A 20,830-nucleotide genomic window follows, 5' to 3' on the forward strand; every position below is an offset into this window, starting at 1 on the left:
TTTAACTATCTGAGACTCTAGGTGGCAGAAGTGATCCACTGTCCTTTTTATTGTTTAAAGAAGCTTTTTAATGCCACTTTCTGTTAATTATAAAAAAGAAAAATCTCAAAAAGCAGTTTTTTTACATGCCATACAGGCAGCCTATTTTCCATCCACTTGTGTATACAGTTGCTAATTCAATTTATTAGCAGTCAATTGTTGTCACCACAACACTGAGACCTTTTAAAATGAAAGGCTTTGACTGTAAGAGCTAATACCAACAATCCACACAGCACACATTTGCATTCACGCAGCTCTAACGTCAATAGGCAAGTCAATAGAAATCTACATTACGATTAGCCTTGCTAACCCACAAGCCCCCCAGCCTGTGAATGATGCCGGAAGAGTCATACAGACCGTGTTTACGGAGTAGGCTATTGAATACACTGTATTAGTAAACCACTGAAGCGCAGTTCACCTGCAGCTTCTTGAACTTTTTAAACTCCCTGAATGAAAATCTTATCATTCTGCAAGCATTGCAGTGTTATTTACTCAGCTTTGTGGTATTTCTTTCTGGCAAGTCGATTTTGACCTTCGTGAGAGAACAAAGAAACGAAAAGGCTGTACAGATACAAAAAAATAATTATATTTTTCAAAAGCTTGTGCAATTACCCATCCTCAACGTTTCATTATTGTGAGGGCCATACAAAACGATGTGAGGAAAGATGCCCCTGTTTAATGCCTGATAAAAAAAGAATTTAAATGATTCTATTAAACAAACAACAAACATTGCTGTAGGGATACAGATAGCTTCACACTGGTCTGACCACTTTAGTTGTTTTTTTCTCATGAAGAATGGAAGAATATTCGGCTAATCTCATTAGTTAAAATAACAAGCTCAGATAATAACACAATTTGTTTTGTCGGTATGTAGAGCACATTGGTTCCTTTTGTTTGCTAGTCGTTTTGTTTTCAGTCTAGGACTTCTGCCTAAGTGTAAGGTCAGTGGTATGTTTATTTATTTATTTATTGCTAAATGCCTATTTTTTTTAAGTGTTCTGACATTTTGACACTTTCCAACTATGTGCATAATTTTGAAAACATAAAAGAACACAAATACTGCGGTAAACTCTTGGCCTGTATAGCTCATTGGTATTTTTGATAGACTCTTGGCCGTGGATCGCCTAAGGCACAGTTGAAGGGGAAAAACACATTAAAGTCCTCATAAAGTAGCTTTCTGAATTCTATATGTTCATTTTTCCCCTCTTGAGAAACACCTTCTAAAACCCAACTGATATGCTAAAAGATATGCATAGCCGTCGTCAAGTATTACATGGGCTATGTTGAAGTCAGTTATGTGATTTATTAGCTATGTGATAATATACAGTATTGGAAGCTCTACAGCTGCATGTGGTCAATGTCAAGCACTGCAGTATTTATAACATGGTATTTATAACATGGTCTTGTGGTTCTCATCTATCCTTGGGTTTTCTGTAATACCTGAGTTGTGTCTGGTCTCTTTCCCCTGCGGTCAGACCTCCAGGCCAATCAAACCCAAGGCCCCTCGCTCGCCAAAGCCTTGAAGTACTGTACCGTTTCTATGGCAACATCCGCCTCTTGCAATTAAGAGTTGAACTGCTGTACACAAAAGCCTTGCAGGCTTAGTAGTGAGCTCGTATCTCAAAGGACTCATGTTGTGCTTCACCGCTGTTGCTAGACTGACACTGGATCAACACTGAAAGAAAAATCCACTTCATTTAGTACTGTCATATGAACACAATGAAAAGTGTCAGTAGCTGTGGAAGAAACGCACTGTATTTTTTACTTTTCCATTGTTTGGGGTCAGTAAGATTTTTTTAATACCTTTATTCAGCAGAGATGCATTAAATTATTCAAAAGTGACAGTAAAAACTTTTACATTGTACAGCAAATCTATTTCAAATAAATACTGTTCTTTTCAAATTTATATTTATTAAGATTGTAAAGAAAAAATGTGTCATTGTGTCCTAAAAAGTATAAGGAAGCACAACTATTTTCCATACTGATAATAATAAAAAGTGTTTCTTGAGCACCAAATCAGCATATTAGAATGATTTCTAAAAGGATCATGTGACACCGAAGACTGGAGTAATGGTGCTGAAAATTCAGCTTTGCCATTATAAAAATAAATTATATTAAAAAAGCATTACAATAGAAAAGAAGTCACAATAATGTCACAATATAACTGTTTTTGCAATGCAAACCCACTTTTATGGTGCTTTTGTGTCCGTTTTGTAGCTTGAAAGCCTTTTATTTATAAAAGGGGTTTGGAATGACATGATGATAGGTAAATAGCCAAATAATAATTTTTGAATAGGTGAATAGTATTGGATTGGGCACAAATTGGACTTAAACCCAAGCCATCGCCAAGCATCTCAAGATATTTTATTAAAGTTGTTTTCTTCTTCTCCCAACTCCGATATCACACAATCTGACCTCATGTTACTGATAAATTGATGTGTCCATAAAAGTTAATGTGAGGCACTCTTCTGGTCCAGACTGACTCGATTAATATTCACTCTTATGAATGAGGTGCCCTCTCATTGCCTGCCAGCTATAAGAAGAGAAGCCAAACTGGTTAACAGGATCAGTCGAGAGTCCATGACACACCAATAACCAGTCAAAGAGCAAGAGCGAGATTTCCATACAGAAAGCAGTATTTTCTTTACCTCATTGAAGGGCACTTTTATTTTTTTACCCTTGAAACATTTCATCAAGGTCGGCTACATGAAATTTTGTTGGTTTTAGGGGCAGCACTGTTTTCAACTAAAAATAAAAAAGTTTTTGGCCGTTCATTTTCAGAAAAACGGCATTTTGGGGGCCTGAAAACGCGAACTTTTGAAAACTGGTTTCAAAGTGTACGTTTTTGAAAATGATACAGTTATCATCTTTGTGTAAACTACAAAAACGCAATTTTTGGAAAACGTTTACTCCCATGTACATGTGTATTGCATGTTCAGTCTATAGGAGCATAGTGTTTCTTTAGTGGCATTGCCAACTACTGGCCTGGCAGCAGAATACAGGATTTTTAGTCGTTGTCGCAGATCCATGTGAATGGGAATCGTTTTGACAACGTTGTCGTCTGTACGCGAAAAACGCAAAGGGAAAAAAAAGATGTCTGTTTTTAATACATTGTTGTCATGTAAATGTATGCTTAGCTTGTCTTTTAACTTGGAAGCCATTTATTATGTAATATTTGGTTAATAAAAAAAAACATAAATAGATTTAAAATCTACAGCTGTGCAGAGATGTTTGCAAAAACTGAGAGTGCTGGTCGGATACCAGCCGAATGTTGGCTGCAACCCAAACACTGTTACAATATCACCCAACCCATTCTATCACAAATAGATCGGAAGCCTGGCACTTGTAATTGTCAACATCTGCTCTTCCAGATTTTTTTTTTGTTAAAAACTATTCAAAATTCAAAAGATGTCTGTGTGTCATAAATATACCTTTAACATTCAACATTAACATTAAGCTTGGTGTCAGATCAGTAAGATTTTAATTAGTCTCTTTATGCCAACCAAGGCTGGATTTATTCAGAATACAGTAAATACAGTCATTTAAAATAATTTACTGATTATATTTTTTTTTAATGTATTTTATTCCTGTGTTGGCAAAGCTGAATCATCTGCATCATTACTCCAGTCTTCAGCATCACATGATCCTTCAGAAATCATTCTAATATGATGATTTGCTGCTCAAGAAACATTTCTTCTTATTATAAATGATTAAAAGTGTTGTGCTGCTTAATATTTTTGTGGAAACCGGGATAGATTTTTTTCATGATTCTTTGATTAATAGAATTTTCTAAAGAACAGGATTTATTTAAAATATATATTTTAGAAAATACATCAAAAATGTATTTACTGTCACTCTTGATCAGTTTAATGCATCCTTGCAAATTAGGTATTAATAATAAATAATAATAAATAAAACGTATTGACCCCAAACTTTTGAATGTTAGTAGTATACATATATCTATAATGTTGAATATTAATCCTACAAAAGAATCTTCAGATAATCTGAAATTAAGCCATTAAAAAATGTAATAACATAATAACTCTTAACTAATAACTCTTTACAATTATGTAAGTTTAGTTTTACATTAACTAACAATAAGCAATACATTTATTTCAGTATTTATTTATTATGTTAAAGGTTTATTTCACTCAAAAATGAAAGTTATCCCATAATTTACTCACCCTGAAGCCATCCTAGGTGTGAATGGTTGCATTTTGTACCAGCTTCTGATCAGGGGTGTGTTTCCCAAAACCAACTATGGTCGCAAGTTCCGTTGTTGCCAATAGAGTTCAAAGAAATAGTTGGCTAACAATACTTTTGGGAAACACACCCCAGTTGAATGCAGCTAGAAACCAGTTACAAAACACTATCAGCAACAGAGCAACAGTGAAAGAAGCAGAGATGGATTACAGGTCCTGGATGTTGAATAAAAGCAATGGGGCTGGTTATAGCCATCTGTGTTCAGAGTCTGACTCACTTTGTACTTTAAATGGATCATGAGTGGCATGACTTTTTGCCCAAACAGCAGCACTCATTTAGTTTGTCCCTCACACATAAGAGCATCTGTGCTTTCACTCCCATACTGGCAAATGGGAGACAGTTGCACATGTCACTAGCCATGGATAGTTGCTAGGCTACAGGCCTGAGGTGAGGGCTAGGGGTGCAGTGCTTCTGTACACTCTAAAAACTTTTCCTATTATTTACTACATTTTTTTTACACTTAAAAATATTGATTAAATGTAAAAGCAATGAAATTAATTACATATACCACACTGTAAAAAATGATTTTTTGGTAAGGTAAATACTACTGAAAAAAAAACCAATGTAATTTTCAAGAAAAAGTTAGTTCAGGCAAGAATTAAAAAAAACTAAGTAAATTCCATATCAGTACTTAATTCAAGCGAATAGAAATGAAAGAGTAAATATCAACTCAATAAAATTAAGTTAAAATTACTCAACTTTTCTGACACTGGGGTTCCCATCATGCACTGGACCTTGCATAATTAATGAGGTTCATTTTTCAGTGTTTTCCAGCAGTATTTACACTGTTTTATCATTGCTTTTGTTGCCACTTGCCAGGATTAGTAACTTGCCATTTTGTGACATTTCGAGTAAATTTTCTGCTCAAAGTGACACATTCAAATACAAAAACGATCCATCAAATGTTACCGTCATTTTGTAATGTGGTATTGAGGTCTTTGCATTCACATCATGCTTAACATCTGACATGATGAAGTATAAATTACTTAGATACTCTAAGTAAAACACATACTATAAATTACTGGTATAATTCAATAAAATAGTTTGAGTGAAATGTAATGCAAAGGAAATTTCAACAAAATCGATATTAATCAACCTTTTACTAGCCAAGTTAAAATTACTTAATTTCTTTGTTACTTTCACTTAACTAGGTTAAGTAAAATTTACTTAATTCCATATTCCAAGTAAATTTTAACTTAAAGATTTCTAATTAAAGCTACTGATAAATATGTTTAGGTTTTTACTTGGCAAATCTTTGTAAATTTACTAGCATTTTCTGAGTGGAAAAAGTTGCTTTTTTCAAGTAAATCCTACTCCAAATTTTTTTCAGTGCATATGAACGTTGCAAATGTAGCCTAAGTAATAAAATTAACCAGATCTGAGTAACTGTATTTTGAACATTAACAAACATAATTGGGTTGAAATAATTGAGGAAAACATAGAAAAACAATATTTATGAGTAATATTAATTGTTTTTATTTATGAGTAATTTTTACTTTTAATTTACTGTAATCCTCTGTAAAATACTCCACACAACCAGATAAAGTTATATATGACATCGGCCTTTATTGTCGATGAGTAGCCTACAGCAATGCAGCATATTTATACTTTTTTAACATGTGTACACTATACATTTAAACTCATATGACAAAAATATTAGAAGTAAAAACAAAAAAATTTAAAAGTAATTCAAGTATAATCAACCGGTCTGTTATCCATCGTGCCAGAGATGGACTCGCGCTCTGCCGGTGAACTTCTAACTTCAGAACTGCTTTTCACTAGCCGAAAGATGCTGCCTGCGACGCCACTTATTCCATAACCTGTTAAAAAACAAACAGGACATTTGGACATTTGATCATCTAAATTAATTATATTCATTATCTTTAGGAATAAAGTTGTGTGTTTTATGCCAGGCATCAGGCATTTCAATCAGCATAAAAAGCAGTCACTCGTTTGGTGACTCACATTGCGTCAGTATACTCAAAAAAATGCTGGGTTAAAAACAACCCAATTTGGGTTATTTGGAAACCCAGCGCTGGGTAAATATTGGACAGAACATATGTATATGTATAACATGTATATGTATAACACATATAGGCTATGATGTTTTGCATTAAAAAAATGATTCAAAGCATAGGCTAGTAATGATTTTTGTGGGCGGAGCCTATTTTACTAAAATGGCTATAACTCCAGAAGTAAATGAGATAGCTTCACCAAACTCGGTACACATGTGAATGAGTTCATTCTGAGGTTACAGTAAAAAAATCGCGTCGATCTAACACTAGGTGGCGTTATAACATTAAAAAAACATAAAAAGGGGTGTGGCCACCTGACCGTTAGTCCGATTGACTTGAAAATTGGTATGCAGTGTCCTGGTCCAAGGTGCCATGTATGTCTATGAGGACATTGGTGTATCTCAAAAAACATGGCCGCCATTGGCCAATGACTTTGAGCACCTATTAGACAAGGTTAACGGAGGCCAATCAGAACAAAACTTGATGGGCATGTTCAACTCATGGCCCAAGAGGTCTGTAAGAGTTTTGAAAGAAATCGGCCACTAGTTGGCGCTAACGAGTTTTATGGCTCTGTAATCACGTGGTGTAGCACACATCCCCACAAAATGCAAATCATTAGATAGACCTCCTCATGCTGAACAACTTTGCCTCTTGAACCATTGCTGTCAATCAAATCGTTCATTAAATATTCACGAATATGTTAAAAACCTACTTTTGCGAACTAGTCCCTGGTTTTTCGCCCGATCGGAACCAGACCAGTCTAGGACAATTCTCTGGACTGTCTAGATCAATAATTATCGAAAAAAAGTTGAAATTTTGTAATTGTGTGGCTGTAACAGGGTCATTTAGAAAAAGGGGCGTAGCAAAATTCACTCAAAAGCCTATAAATCATAAATAAAAACTCAGAACTTCACAAAAATTGGTGAGCATATATGACATAACATCATTAACAAGCATGCAAAATTTTATGGAGATCGGACAATGGGTGGCGCTATAACTGTTAAAAAGCTTTAAAACCATATATTTCCTATGGTAAATTGCCTGTATTGGCTGTAAATGGTCTTTTCCATCTATTATGTCAGTGGTTAAATTAATGCTAAATAAAACTTAATGTCTTTTGATGCTTTTGTGCTTAACGGCCTTAAAGGCCTTAACTGCTTGAACACCGCTAAATGCTGCTTGCAGCTTTAATAATAATATTGATTGTATGAATTAAGTAATATTTGTGGTTCTTGAAACAGATCAGTTTAATTCGCCATTCTCAAATATTTTGATAGAAATTTTACAAATATATTAAGTGTAGCCTATTATAAATATATAGCTAATTGGTTAGTGAAATACTAAATTCTTTAAGTGGAAAAAAACTTAGATATAACTGTAAATTTTTGAAAAGACAAGTCAATTATTTTGACATGTTTAACTCAAACAATCAAGTAAATGATATTCAGAGATTTTAGTTAATAAAGTTAATTATTACTGTGATATTTACTAAGCCACAGAACTATTTTTTAGAGTGTAGATGGGATGGGCTGACCTCTAAACTCTGGCTGATCATGAGCGGTTTGCCTGCTTTACTGCATTGTGGAAAAACAGGTTGCCGAGAATGATTCTGTTTTCTAGATTCTGAGTCGTCATTCTTTGTGTGGCTTTTGTGACTTATTTTGTTTCAGCTTTATTTAAATTAAATGTTTTATTAGTTTTAATTTTAACTATAATAATCCTGGTTACAGATTATGGTAAATCCACTATTTCCTCATTCTAAACAGGAAATATATTTTGACGTGTTTTGATGTACAAAAATAAATAAAGAGAAAACCCAAATAATGCTTTATTTAGTGGGCAAAAAGACATCCCCCTAACTTCAAAGTTGGTGGAAATTGAATTCATTTGACATACTGAATAATTCATCTGCCTGTGTGTATCTGATTTTATGCTAACGGAAAAACCCCAACATCACTGAAAGGAATTTACACTGATGCCACATTCATATACCAAAACACAAGAGTCAGATTATGTGACCCATGGGACTGGTGGCATCTAGATGGATTTTTGAGCTAAAATCTTATTTATCCAGCAAATGACTGGTACAGGCTACGGTGACATGGGATTTAATCTCAGGAAGTATATGTCTCTTATGAAGGCCAGCCAAAGTGAAAGGCGCTTTTCTTTGTAACGTTATAATCACACTTTACATTGCATGTGATACATATAACATGTAAATAAAAGTCAGTACATAATACCACAATCATCAAAATAATTGCATAATGCTCATATTTACATTACCGTTCAAAAGTTTGGAGTCATTAAGATTTTTTTTTTTAATAAATTGATACATTTATTCAGCAAGGATGCATTACATTTTTTTTTCAATTAAATGCTGTACTTTTGAACTTTCTATTATTTAAAGAATTATGAAACAAATTATCACAGTTTCCACAAAAATATTAAGCTGTTTTTTTAATCATGTGACTGACTAGCTATTACTGAGCAAAATTAGTACCCACTTTCTAATGCCCCCCTTCCCCCCATAGTTAAAATGAATTTCTGCTTGTTCCACACAAAAAGCTCTCATATGCTTCAAATTTAGATCAAATGGGGTATGTTCTGTCCTTTTATGAAGCAGCCATTTTTTGCTTGGAAAGACTAGCATAGTCTTTTGTATGTAATCTCGTGAGCTCCACAGAAAAAAGAAAGTCACAGATGTTTGGTACGACATGAAGGTGATTAAATGATGACATAATGTTCTTTTTTCTTGCTGTTATTGTGTGACACAAGAAAAGACAAAATAGATAAAAAGATTTTAAAATACCTAAGATGATACATGAAAGATATTGACCCATTAAAAAAAAAAGATATTCAATTCCGTTTCCAGCCAGGCCAAAGTGCCAAGTCATATCTGGAGATGTAACAAAGGGAATTGACATTGAACAGAGCTTCAGACATCAGACAAGAACAGAAAAAAAGTAATACAATTTACATTTACTTACCTGGCACAGGTTGCAGTACCAAATATAATGCCCAGGTGGAGCTGTCATTCAAAGTACAAAGTGATTAAATCATTCTAGCCAATTCTTAGCTGCAACATGAGTTTGTGTCATGCCTTATTTCATGGTTACATCAGAGCAAAGCACTATGGATAAACAAGTGTGACTGCGATATTGCAGAGTAGGACATGCTCATCAACATCCTCGTTGATCTTCGAACAACATTCCCAACAAATCGTACTTTAGTAATAAATCAGGAAAAGTATCTGAGTTAAGGGGTTCAGCAGCATAATCTCTGATTTTATGAGTAGTTCATGTAATGTTTGTGTGATACAGTAGACTTTTGGCAGGGCCAACAGGGTCACCTCGAATATACTGCGAGCATGTTACAGTCCGGAAAAATTAAACAAAATGGTGGCTCAACCCGTAAAACTCTTCAGAGTATGGTGGTATTTATTTACAAGTGCCCGAAAGTCCAAAAATCCAGCAGTGCATATATATATATATATATATATATATATATATATATATATATATATATATATATATATGTATATATATATATATATATATATATATATGTATATATATATATATATATATATATATATATATATATATATATACACACACACACACACACAGGTGTACGTTCCCATAAAACAAAGTAAATACACAAAGTAAATACACAACAAAAATAAAACAACAAAATAAATCAAAGAGATTAAACAAGACGAATATATACACAAACTCACACATATCCACAATATACAAAATAATTATAGCTCACGACTAGGGATGTTAACCGATGACCGTTTGACCGATGGTTGACCGTATCAACGTTAACCGATCAAAGTTGTCGGTAGTCGGTTAAAAAAAAATTGATCTCTAAATTAGGACAGTGGACTAAACGCTACTACAGTTAGCCATCTCTTTCCAAGATATTTTTGTGTGAAGTGAACAAATCCCTCACACTCAATTTTTCATAACTCGCCTGTTTGTACTTAATAAACCAATAAAAACATTTGGTGTGAGGTCACAGTGTTTGGGTTCGCACGCTCACAGGGTTTGCGAAAAGCAAAGGCTACAGGCTAAAACACTCGAGGTTAGAGCAAGGGCAGACGACAGGATGAAGCGTGCAAAGAAGTAGTGTGTGGGACCATTTCACCAAAAAGAATGACACAGATGTAAGTTGCTGGGCTTAGATTTGGAAATACATTACATCTACATTTCAGTGGTTACAGATAAGGTGATGATGATCATCATCTTTCTTTATTATTGTTAGCACTACCAAGAAAACGTCTCCGGTTACTTTCGTAACCTCGGTTCCCTGAAAGGCAGGGAACGAGACATTTACGTCGATGACGTAGTATGGGAACTCCTCCCCTTCTTCACTTCTGCTGAAATCTTATGGCCTAACGCCAGCTGGAGACAGCTGGCCAATTGATGCAAAATTTGCAAATACTGACACGCCTGCTGGCAGTATAATTGCATACGCACGTCAATTGCATCAGAATACGACTGAACGCTCGAATGAAGAAGCGACACGGCGTTCGACGTAAATGTCTCGTTCCCTGCCTTTCAGGGAACCGAGGTTACGAAAGTAACCGGAGACGTTCCCTTTCAAGGCGGTCACTTCGACATTTACGTCGATGACGTAGTATGGGAACTGTGTCAAATCCCGCCGTGGAGCAGAGAACCCACCCACTCGAGAATGACAGAACCCTCATCCAATAGCTGCGCTACTAGAAATTCGAGCCCCTGATAGGGCGAAGCGAGCCAATAGCGCGCTTTCTAAACCTCATCAAAATTTGCATATTCCCAAGCAAATGAATAGAGGGAAGTCTTGCACTGAATCATTCAGGGCAGAACAACACAAGTAATAACAAGTGAATACACGTCAGCAGCGAAGCGGCGACTGTTGCATAAGCATAATACATAAATCAAGCATTCATGCACAACCTGAAGGCTTAGCTCACCGAAAGCACTTGAGACGCAACAGAAGGTACATCCAACTTATAAAATCTGGCGAATGTATTCTGAGAAGACCAGCCAGCAGCGAGACACAAGTCCCTTATAGACATACCTCTGGACCAGGCCCACGAAGAGGCGATCGCCCTCGTCGAATGAGCCTTAATGTTGAGGGGACAGACCACCCCCTGGCAATCATAAGCCAAGGCAATGGCATCCACAATCCAGTGAGCAAGCCTCTGTTTCGAAACTCCACGTCCCTTGTTGCAACCGCCAAAGCATACAAATAGCTGATCCGATTGACGAAAAGCGGCTGAGTGAGTCATATACATCCGTAAAGCCCTGACTGGGCAAACAGCGCTCTGAGCATCGGTATCACGCGAGACTGATAACTCAGAAGACAATGCAGGCAGTAAAACAACCTGCGCTTTGAACGGAGTATTGAGTGACTTCGGAACGTACCCCTGTCTTGGCCGAAGAGTGACATTACAATCTCCTGGTCCAAAACGAATGCAGTCCTCGTGAACCGAGAACGCTTGCAGGTCCCCCACACGTTTCGCTGAAGCAAGCGCGAGAAGCAAAGCAGTTTTCAGGGAAAGCTCCTTGATCGCAACCGAAGCCAGTGGCTCAAAGGGTGGAAGAGCCAGAGCCCTCAACACTAGGGCTAAATCCCACGGTGGCACAGAAGGCGGCCGTGACGGACATAATCTCCTAGCTCCCCTGAGAAAACTGATCACCAATGCATGTTTACCGATCGACTGTCCTTCGATCGGGGGGCGAAACGCAGAAATAGCAGCCACATACACCTTCAGAGTGGACGGTAAACTCCCATTATCCATCCTGTGCTGAAGGAAGCGTAGAATATCCGACACGGCGCAATTACCCGGGTCAATACTGATATCCTGGCACCATTTAGAGAAAACTTCCCATTTCAATCTGTATAAACGCCTAGTGGATGGGGCGCGCGCCTCAGCGATAGTGCTCATCGCTCAAGAGTGCAGAGCGTCCCGCTCATTCAGAGTCCCCGCAGCGGCCATACATGAAGGTTCCACAGCCCGGGGTTGGGGTGCCATACCGTGCCGTTCGCCTGCGATAACAGGTCTCTCCTGAGCGGAATTTCCCACGGGGAGTCCACCAGTAATTCCATCATGTCCGCGAACCAGGGCTGATTCGGCCAGTTCGGGGCTACGAGAATCACAGACGCTTTCTCCTCCCTGATTTTGCATAACACTGTGGGCAGAATCTTCACCGGAGGAAAGGCGTAAAGTCTGGCTCTCGGCCAGCGCGAAGTCAAGGCGTCGTTCGTCCGTCCCAAGGGGGAACGAGACAGCGAGAAGAACGCCTGGCAGTGCGCGTTCTCGCTCGAGGCGAACAGATCGACCTCCGCCCTCCCGAACCGATCCCAGATCATCTGCACTGATCCCGGGTGAAGCCTCCACTCTCCATGAGGAATCCCATTCCTCGAGAGGATATCCACCCCGCGATTCAAAACACCGGGAATATGCGCTGCTCTCACGGAGAGAAAGTGCCAGTCTGCCCACAGGAGGAGACTCGCCGCCTGCTCGAATAGGAGTCTGGAGCGCACGCCTCCCTGGCGATTTATGTATGAGACCACCGACGTGTTGTCGGTCCGAATCAGTACATGCTGACGCTCTAACTGTGACCGGAAGGCTTCGAGGGCTAAGGATACCGCCATCAATTCCAAGCGGTTTATATGCCACGTTCGCTGCGACTCCGTCCATAAGCCTGAGGCAGTCGCGCCCATGCACACTGCTCCCCAGCCTGAGGTTGATGCATCCGTCAAGACTGCGGTGCGATGCGCCACGGTGCCCATCGGAACCCCTGAACTGAATAACGCTGGGTTTTTCCACGGTACCAAAGTGCGAATGCAGCTGCGGGTGACCGTGATGCGCCCGAGTCCGGACGACCACGCCCCCCGAGGGACTCGGAGCTTCAACCAGATTTGAAGAGGGCGCATATGCAACAGCCCCAGATGACACACTGGGGAGGCTGCCGCCAACAGACCTAACAGCCTCTGAAATTCCTCTAGTGGCACAGACCTGCCCGGTCTGAAACGGTCCAGAGACAATGTCAGAAACCTTATGCGCTCTTGAGAGAGATGGGCTCGCATCGTTATAGAGTTCAAGCACACTCCCAGAAATGTTGTGGTCTGACTCGGTGTGAACACGCTTTTCTGTTCGTTTACACGCATCCCCAGCGAGTCCAGGTGACGAAGTAGTATTTCCACATGACCGATTAGCACCTCTCGCGAGTGGGCTAGAATCAACCAATCGTCCAGATAATTTAGGATGCGCATTCCGCTCGACCTGAGGGGAGAAAGCGCCGCGTCCACACACTTCGAAAAGGTGCGGGGGGCCAGAGCCAGTCCGAACGGGACTACTGAGTACTGATAAGCTGTGCCCTCGAACGCGAACCTCAGAAAGCGCATGTAACGCGCTGCTATCTGGATATGAAAGTACGCGTCCTTTAAATCCACTGAAGCGAACCAATCCCCGGGACGAACCTGCGCCAGAATCTGCTTCAAAGTTGTCATTTTGAACGCGCGCTTGTGAAGTGCTCGGTTTATGGGTCTCAGGTCCAGGATCGGACGGAGACCCCCCCCTCTCTTGGGTACCACAAAGTAGCGGCTGTAGAAACCGCTCTCCCTCTCGATCGGGGGAACCGGTTCTATCGCTCCTTTCTCGAGCAGACTGAGAACTTCCTGTCTCAGAACGGGAACGTTTTGGGGCAAAGTTAATGACGGGATCACGCCGTTGAAACGGGGTGGTCTGCGTCTGAACTGAAGCGAATACCCGTGTCGAATTAAGCCCAACACCCACGGTGAAATGCCTGGAATTGATTCCCACGCACCTAGAAAATGACTCAGAGTGCGAGCTCGAACTGCGGTCATAGCCGCCCCCAGTGTAGTGTTTAGACTGGAGCCGCACTCCCGCGAGGCTGATAGCCCTGGTGGGAGTGTAGGCTCGCAGTGGGCTGAGTGTAGTGCTGTCGATCTCGTGCCCATGAGATGCCATTATAGTCATCGAGTGTGACCCTGCGCTGTCTCGTGAAAGGGCGGGTGACACAATGTGAGGTGTAAGAGGAAGAAAAAGCTCTTTTTGTGAAGGGATACATGCTTTTATTAATTTTTTGTTTGAACAAACAACATTCACACATATGCCGTCGTCGCTCGACTGAACACGAGGGACACCATGCATAAGAACACGGCGCTTGGAGTCCGGTCCTCCTTCGCGCTCTCTCTTCCTCTTGGCCGCTCCGTCAGAAAGAAGGCTTCGACGCGGAGGGGGGCGCGCTGACCTTCCCTCGGCGCGGGCTCCTTCTCTGGCCCTGGCTCTTTCTCCCGGGGCAGGCTCGGTGCGCGGCGCAGCCGATTGTCTCACCGAGCTCTGGGGCTGGCCCCGGCTAGCCGATGACGAGCGCGAACGCTGACGAGCTGGGGGCGCTCGACGCGGGATCACGTGGCTCATAGCTTTAGCGCGTTTCTGGGTCTCCGAGAAACGCTCCGTGACAGCCTCCACCGCGTTCCCAAAGAGACCGGCTGGGGTGATGGGAGCATTAAGCAGGGTTTTCCGGTCGGAATCCTTGACATCAGACAGTGTCAGCCACAGGTGCCTGTGGAGGACGACCAGAAAACCCATGGAGCGACCGATGGCTTGCGCTGAGCGTTTAGTGGCCATCAGTGCAAGGTCCGCAGCTGAGCGGAGATCCCGGATGACGTCAGCGTCAACAGAGGCAACGCCATCCAGGGACTTAAGCAACTTCGCCTGGAACACCTGTAGTATAGCAATGGCGTGGAGAGCTGATACTGCCTCTCCCGCCGCTCCGTACGCCTTATCCGCTTGGTGGGCCGTGAACCTGCAGGGCTTGGACGGCAGGCTGCGGTCCGCGCCCAGTGCAGACGTCGATGGGCACAGGTGAGTGGCGACGGTCTCCTCGACGGGCGGCATGCGCACGTAACCGTGGGCTACCGCCTCGTCTACATGTGCGAACAAGGACTGAGTGGCAGAGTGGGTGCGCGCCGACTGGGGCGCAGCCCACGCCTTAACCACGTGTTCGTGGACGTCTGGGAAAAACGGGGTTCCCCTCTTCGACGCAGCCTGGCGGCGGCTCGACTGAAGGAACCACGTGTCCAACTTGCTCTTAGCTGGCTCATCCGGTGCGTCCCACGAAAGGTCCAACTCGGCGACGGCCTTAGTAAGGACCCTAAAGAGCTCCTCCTGGAGGTCAGGGCTCCCTTGCTCGGGAGGTGCGGCCTGCTGGGATCCCCAGTCCTTCTCCGACGCTGAGAGGGACATGGCGTCCTCTTCCTCGCTAGCTCCAAAGGAGATGAAATCCGCGACGTCGCGGGGGGGCGGAAGCTAGCGTCCGAGAAGCTGACCGCGTCGAGCTCCCTTTCCCTGGGGGTGGGTGGGCCCACCAGCGGCTCGCTGGCGGCAGTGGGCCCAATCCCTGCAGCTGCTCGAGCCGTTTCTCTCCTGGCCTTAAGGGCGCGCACTGGCATGTCCGCGCAGTGGGCGCACACGCGCAGAACAAATGGGTGTCGGGCGCCACAATAGGCTCCGAGCACAAGTTACAGATGGATGCCATCGGATGCCAAAGACAGTGAGGTATCTTTAGATGCACCTTCGACGATGGCGAGATTTGTAGAATATCTTCCAATTCGAAGCACACGTCGATTTGAGCGTGAAGAAAAGGATTCTGATGCAATTGACGTGCGTATGCAATTATACTGCCAGCAGGCGTGTCAGTATTTGCATATTTTGCGTCAATTGGCCAGCTGTCTCCAGCTGGCGTTAGGCCATAAGATTTCAGCAGAAGTGAAGAAGGGGAGGAGTTCCCATACTACGTCATCGACGTAAATTTCGAAGTGACCGCCTTGAAAGGGAACATGTAAAAAAAACTTAGTTTTCGCCATCCCTACTCACGACTCTGCAGTACGTTGGCTCGACTTGGTAAACAAGTCCTGTTCTGGAGTCTGGCCTTTAAAAGCAGCAGCCAGACTCCAGAACAGGACTTGTTTACCAAGTCGAGCCAACGTGCTACTGCAGAGTCGTGAGCTATAATTATTTTAATTATTTTAATTAATAACATAATAAACTAGACAACCATAACTCAAATTACGGTTTGTCTTTTATTCTAAAACTTGAGTACCCCACATTTAGACACCACATGGTTTCACCGGGTTCCGGTCCACTGTGCCGGCATGGCATAGTCTGATGACGTCATAACCGCTCGCCCTACCTGAGCTCAAGTTTGCTGGCGCAGCTCCCGGTAACCCGGTTACACCAACATATAACATAACACGATTTAATACATAAATCAAACAAATAATGAGAATGCGTGATATGTCCGGAAGGAATAACAGAAGGAAACATGGAACGTGGATGAATGACTAAGTGCTACCGGGATCGCGTGTGCACCAGGTTCTCCAATAGCAGCATCAACAGGTGAGAAAAGTGTGTGTGGTTGTGTGTGATTATGTGTGCCAGTGCTGCCGACTGCAGCGTTGAAGAAGGTCACTTCCTCTCATCATTTTACCCCTCTCCTAGCCGCACACTGTCTGGGAACCTAGACAGGGAGTCGGCCACAAGGTTCTTCCTCCCGGGGCAATGTCTTATCTTAAAGGTGTATGGCTGGAGAGAAGGGTACCACCGCATGATTCCGGCATTGTGATCCCTCATTGAGTGGATCCAGGTCAACGCCCGATGGTCAGTCTCCAAATCGAATTCTCTCCCCAAGAGGTAGTACCGGAGAGCTTCCAGGGACCATTTGATAGCGAGACACTCTTTTTCAATGGTGGAATACCTGGTTTCTCTGGGCAATAGTTTCCTGCTCAGGAATACTTCTGGCTTTTCCTCTCCCTCTGTCCCCTGGGCTAGTACAGCCCCAATTCCCTTCTCTGAAGCATCGACTTGCACCATGAACCATTGATCGAAGTTGGGGCTTTGTAGAACTGGGCAGGAACACATCCTCTCTTTAAGAGTGTTAAATGCTTCCTCACAGGCCCCAGTCCATGCCACATGGTTCTTCCCTGTTTTGCTCATCAAATCTGTCAGTGGTGTAGCAATCGTAGCAAAGTCAGGGATGAATCTGCGATACCAGCCCACTAGGCCCAGGAAGGATCTAACCTCTTTTTTTGTGGTAGGGGACTGCGCTGAATCGCTTCCACTTTGTACACCTGAGGTTGCAGTTCACCATTGCTTAGATGGTATCTCAGGTACCTGGTCTCTTACCTAACCCACTCGCATTTCGACACATTCAAGGACATGCCCGTTGCTTGGATCTTCCCAAGAGTATGTCATAGATGTTCCAGGTGGTCTGTCCAAGTGTCGTTGTAGATCACTACATCGTCCAAATATGCAGCAGACAACTCTTCACAGCCCTGAAGAACTTGATCCATCGGTTGCTGGAAGGTAGCAGGTGCCTGTGCAGCCCAAAGGGTAGGACTGTAAACTGAAATAGTCCTACCGGTGTCCTAAATGCAGTGTAGGGTTTGGAGTTCGGATCAAGGGGCAACTGCCAGTACCCCTTACACAGATTCAGGGTGGTGAAGTATTGGGCCTGTCTTATCTGCTCCTGCAGATCATCGATTCTCGGCATCGGGTAGGCATCAAACTTCGATTGAAGATGGTGCCGGTATGTATGGGAAAAATGGGAAAAAAGATGGCGCCAGTGTGTCTGGCCTGCCATCTTTTGTCTATTATACCTGCCCATTTTTTAGTTTTAACGTGTTTTATGTTAGCTATTTTACAAAATGTTTCATCCCTTAAACATATGATCGTCAAACGCTGCTTGACATTAAAGACATCACTGAAGAGCTATTCCATGTCCAGTCTAGTAATCAGTTTGCCTCCACCTTGTTGACTATACCTGATTATCTGCGCTGCCTGCCTTGTCCTTTGCCGCGAAGAAAGCGTTTCAAAAGACGGGGAAGACGCAGAGGTGTTGCGGTGAAGTTTAAGCTTCTCCTGATGGCTGAATCGGATTTCCCGCCTCGCGGTGGCCTTCGCGCTTACATGGCAGGGTGCAGCCACTTCATTGTGGGGCGCTCGCTGGAACTATTGCATGCGTGGAATATACCGATCTTAGGCGATCCACCGTATCAACTTCCAAAGAGTCGCTCACCCCATATGCGCCGAGGCGGCATCTGCGCTAGTCACCTCCGTCCGCTTTGCTGGGCAATACAGCGGACCGTTGTGTCGCGGCAGATCAGGATGTCTATCCCTATTTTGATAGAATGTTAATTCTCTGGGATTTTAAAATACATGTGTGTTGTTCAGCTAATTTATTAGCCAACGAATTTTGAGCCTTATTGACTCTTTTGATCTGTTACAGTTTGTAAATGCTCCCACCCATATTCAGGGCCACACTCTTGATCTGGTGCTTTCACAAGGCCTGACAGTCAGCGAGCTTGCAATAGATGACCATGTTATTTCCGTTCATAAGCCTATTACTTTTAGAGTCCCCACTTGTTTTAATATTACAAGACCCACTAAGACTGTTCGATGGTCTCGTAAAATCACACCGACTTCCTCTACTGATTTTTCAGCTGTTTTTAATGAGGTGTCTCAATCATCTGATCTATTTTGTGATAATTGGAGTGGTGCGGATTCTCTTAATCACTTCAATACCATCTCAGTTAATATTTTAAACTCTTTGGCTCCCATAAAAGCCAAACAACACAAATTAAAATCTGAACCCTGGCTCAATGACAATACTCGTGCTCTTCGTCAGGCCTGTAGAAGGGCCGAAAGAAGGTGGAAAAAAGACAAGCTCCAAATCTCATATGAAATACTAAGGGACAATCTGAAACAATATCAGAATGGGTTGAAAATAGAAAAGTCTAAGTATTTATCAGATCTGATTGAAAAACATCATCATATCCCAAGAGTACTTTTTTCCACCATAAATGCTGCTGTAGACCCCTCCGTTGGTCTTTACCCCAAAGAATCTCTGGCTATGTGCGACACATTTCTAAAAATTTTTGTGGATAAGATAAGTGATATTAGGCTAAATATCTCCACTGCATTTTATGACTCTTCTCTCCTGCCACTTTGCACTTGTATCCTGAGTCACTCTGAGCCTGTAACTCTGCCTGCTTTACAAGATATTGTAGGCAAGCTCAAACCTTCAGGATGACGCTCTTCCCAACTAGTTTTTGAGGTGATTGGGGCTATTGTTCAAAAGATCATGAATAACTGCCTTGAAGAGGAAACTGTGCCAGATGAAATGAAGCATGCCATTGTCCACCCACTTCTCAAAAAAACATTTAGATCCGACAGTTTTGACAAATTTTAGGCCAGTCTCAAATCTTTCTTTAATATCTAAAATTTTTGAGAAAATAGTATTTCACCAACTACAGAGCTTCTTAAATAAAAGTAAGATCTTTGAGGTATTCCAATCAGGCTTTAAGAAAAACCACTCTACAGAAACAGCATTGGTTAAAGTTCTAAAAGATATTTTATTGACTCTTGACTCTGGCAAGTCTGCTGTGTTAGTGCTGTTGGATTTGAATGCGGCGTTTGACACGATTGACCACTCTGCCCTCATCTCACGTCTAGAGCACTGGGTTGGCTTTCGGGGAAATGCCCTTAAATGGTTTCAATCCTATTTGAGTAGTAGAATGTTCTCTGTTAGTATTGGTGACTTTACTTCAAATGCAGTGACTCTTACTTCTGGGGTCCCTCAAGGCTCTATTTTTCCCCCTATTTTATTCTCTTTGTATATGCTTCCCCTGGGGTTGATATTTAGTAAACATGGCGTCTCCTTTCACAGTAATGCTGTCAAAACCCAAATTGATTTGCCCCTGGTAGCAAACAACATGGGTTTAGATACTCTGTTGGCTTGTCTAGCGGAGGTAAAGGCTTGAATGTCCCTAAATTTTCTTCACCTTAATGAAGACAAAACTGAGATTAGATTCAGATTCAGATTCAGATTCACTTAATTGGCCATTTGCAGTATAAAACCACATTGGAAAAGAATGTGCAAGAAGCTCAAGGTGCAATTGTCAACACATAGAAGGACATAACATAAAACAAACAAGCAAGTGCCACATAAAACTCAATAATAAAACACTGTACAATAAAATCCATACATAAAATTAAAGTGCCTAATTTAAAGTGCTTTATTTTAAAGTGATCACAGCTTGGGGAAAGAAACTGTTTAAATGGCGATCAGTGGAACATTTGACAGAGCGATACCTTCTCCCTGAGGGAAGCATCTCAAAGAAGGCCCCTGCAGGATGGCTTGAAGCATCATTAACAAGTTTTAAAGCTTGATTTAAAAGTCTAGCTTTATTTGTAACCTCTAGGGGCGGCAAAGTGCAGCCAAGAGTCCTGCTGGCTGAACGAACCACTTTGTTCAAAGCCGCCTTCTCTTTCAAGGTGAGATTACCAAACCACACGGTAATACAACTAGTTTGGACACTCTCAATTACACAATAGTAAAAATTCAGAAGAATCTTAGTATTTTGAGTGAACTCTCGAAGCCTGCATAAAAAGAAGAGGCGCTGTCTCGCATTCTGAGCAATGTTAGTCA

Source organism: Siphateles boraxobius, unplaced genomic scaffold (genome assembly GCF_051911475.1).
Source record: "Siphateles boraxobius isolate OS27281-9 unplaced genomic scaffold, OSU_SipBor_1 5, whole genome shotgun sequence".
In the NCBI taxonomy this organism is placed as follows: Eukaryota; Metazoa; Chordata; class Actinopteri; order Cypriniformes; family Leuciscidae; genus Siphateles; species Siphateles boraxobius.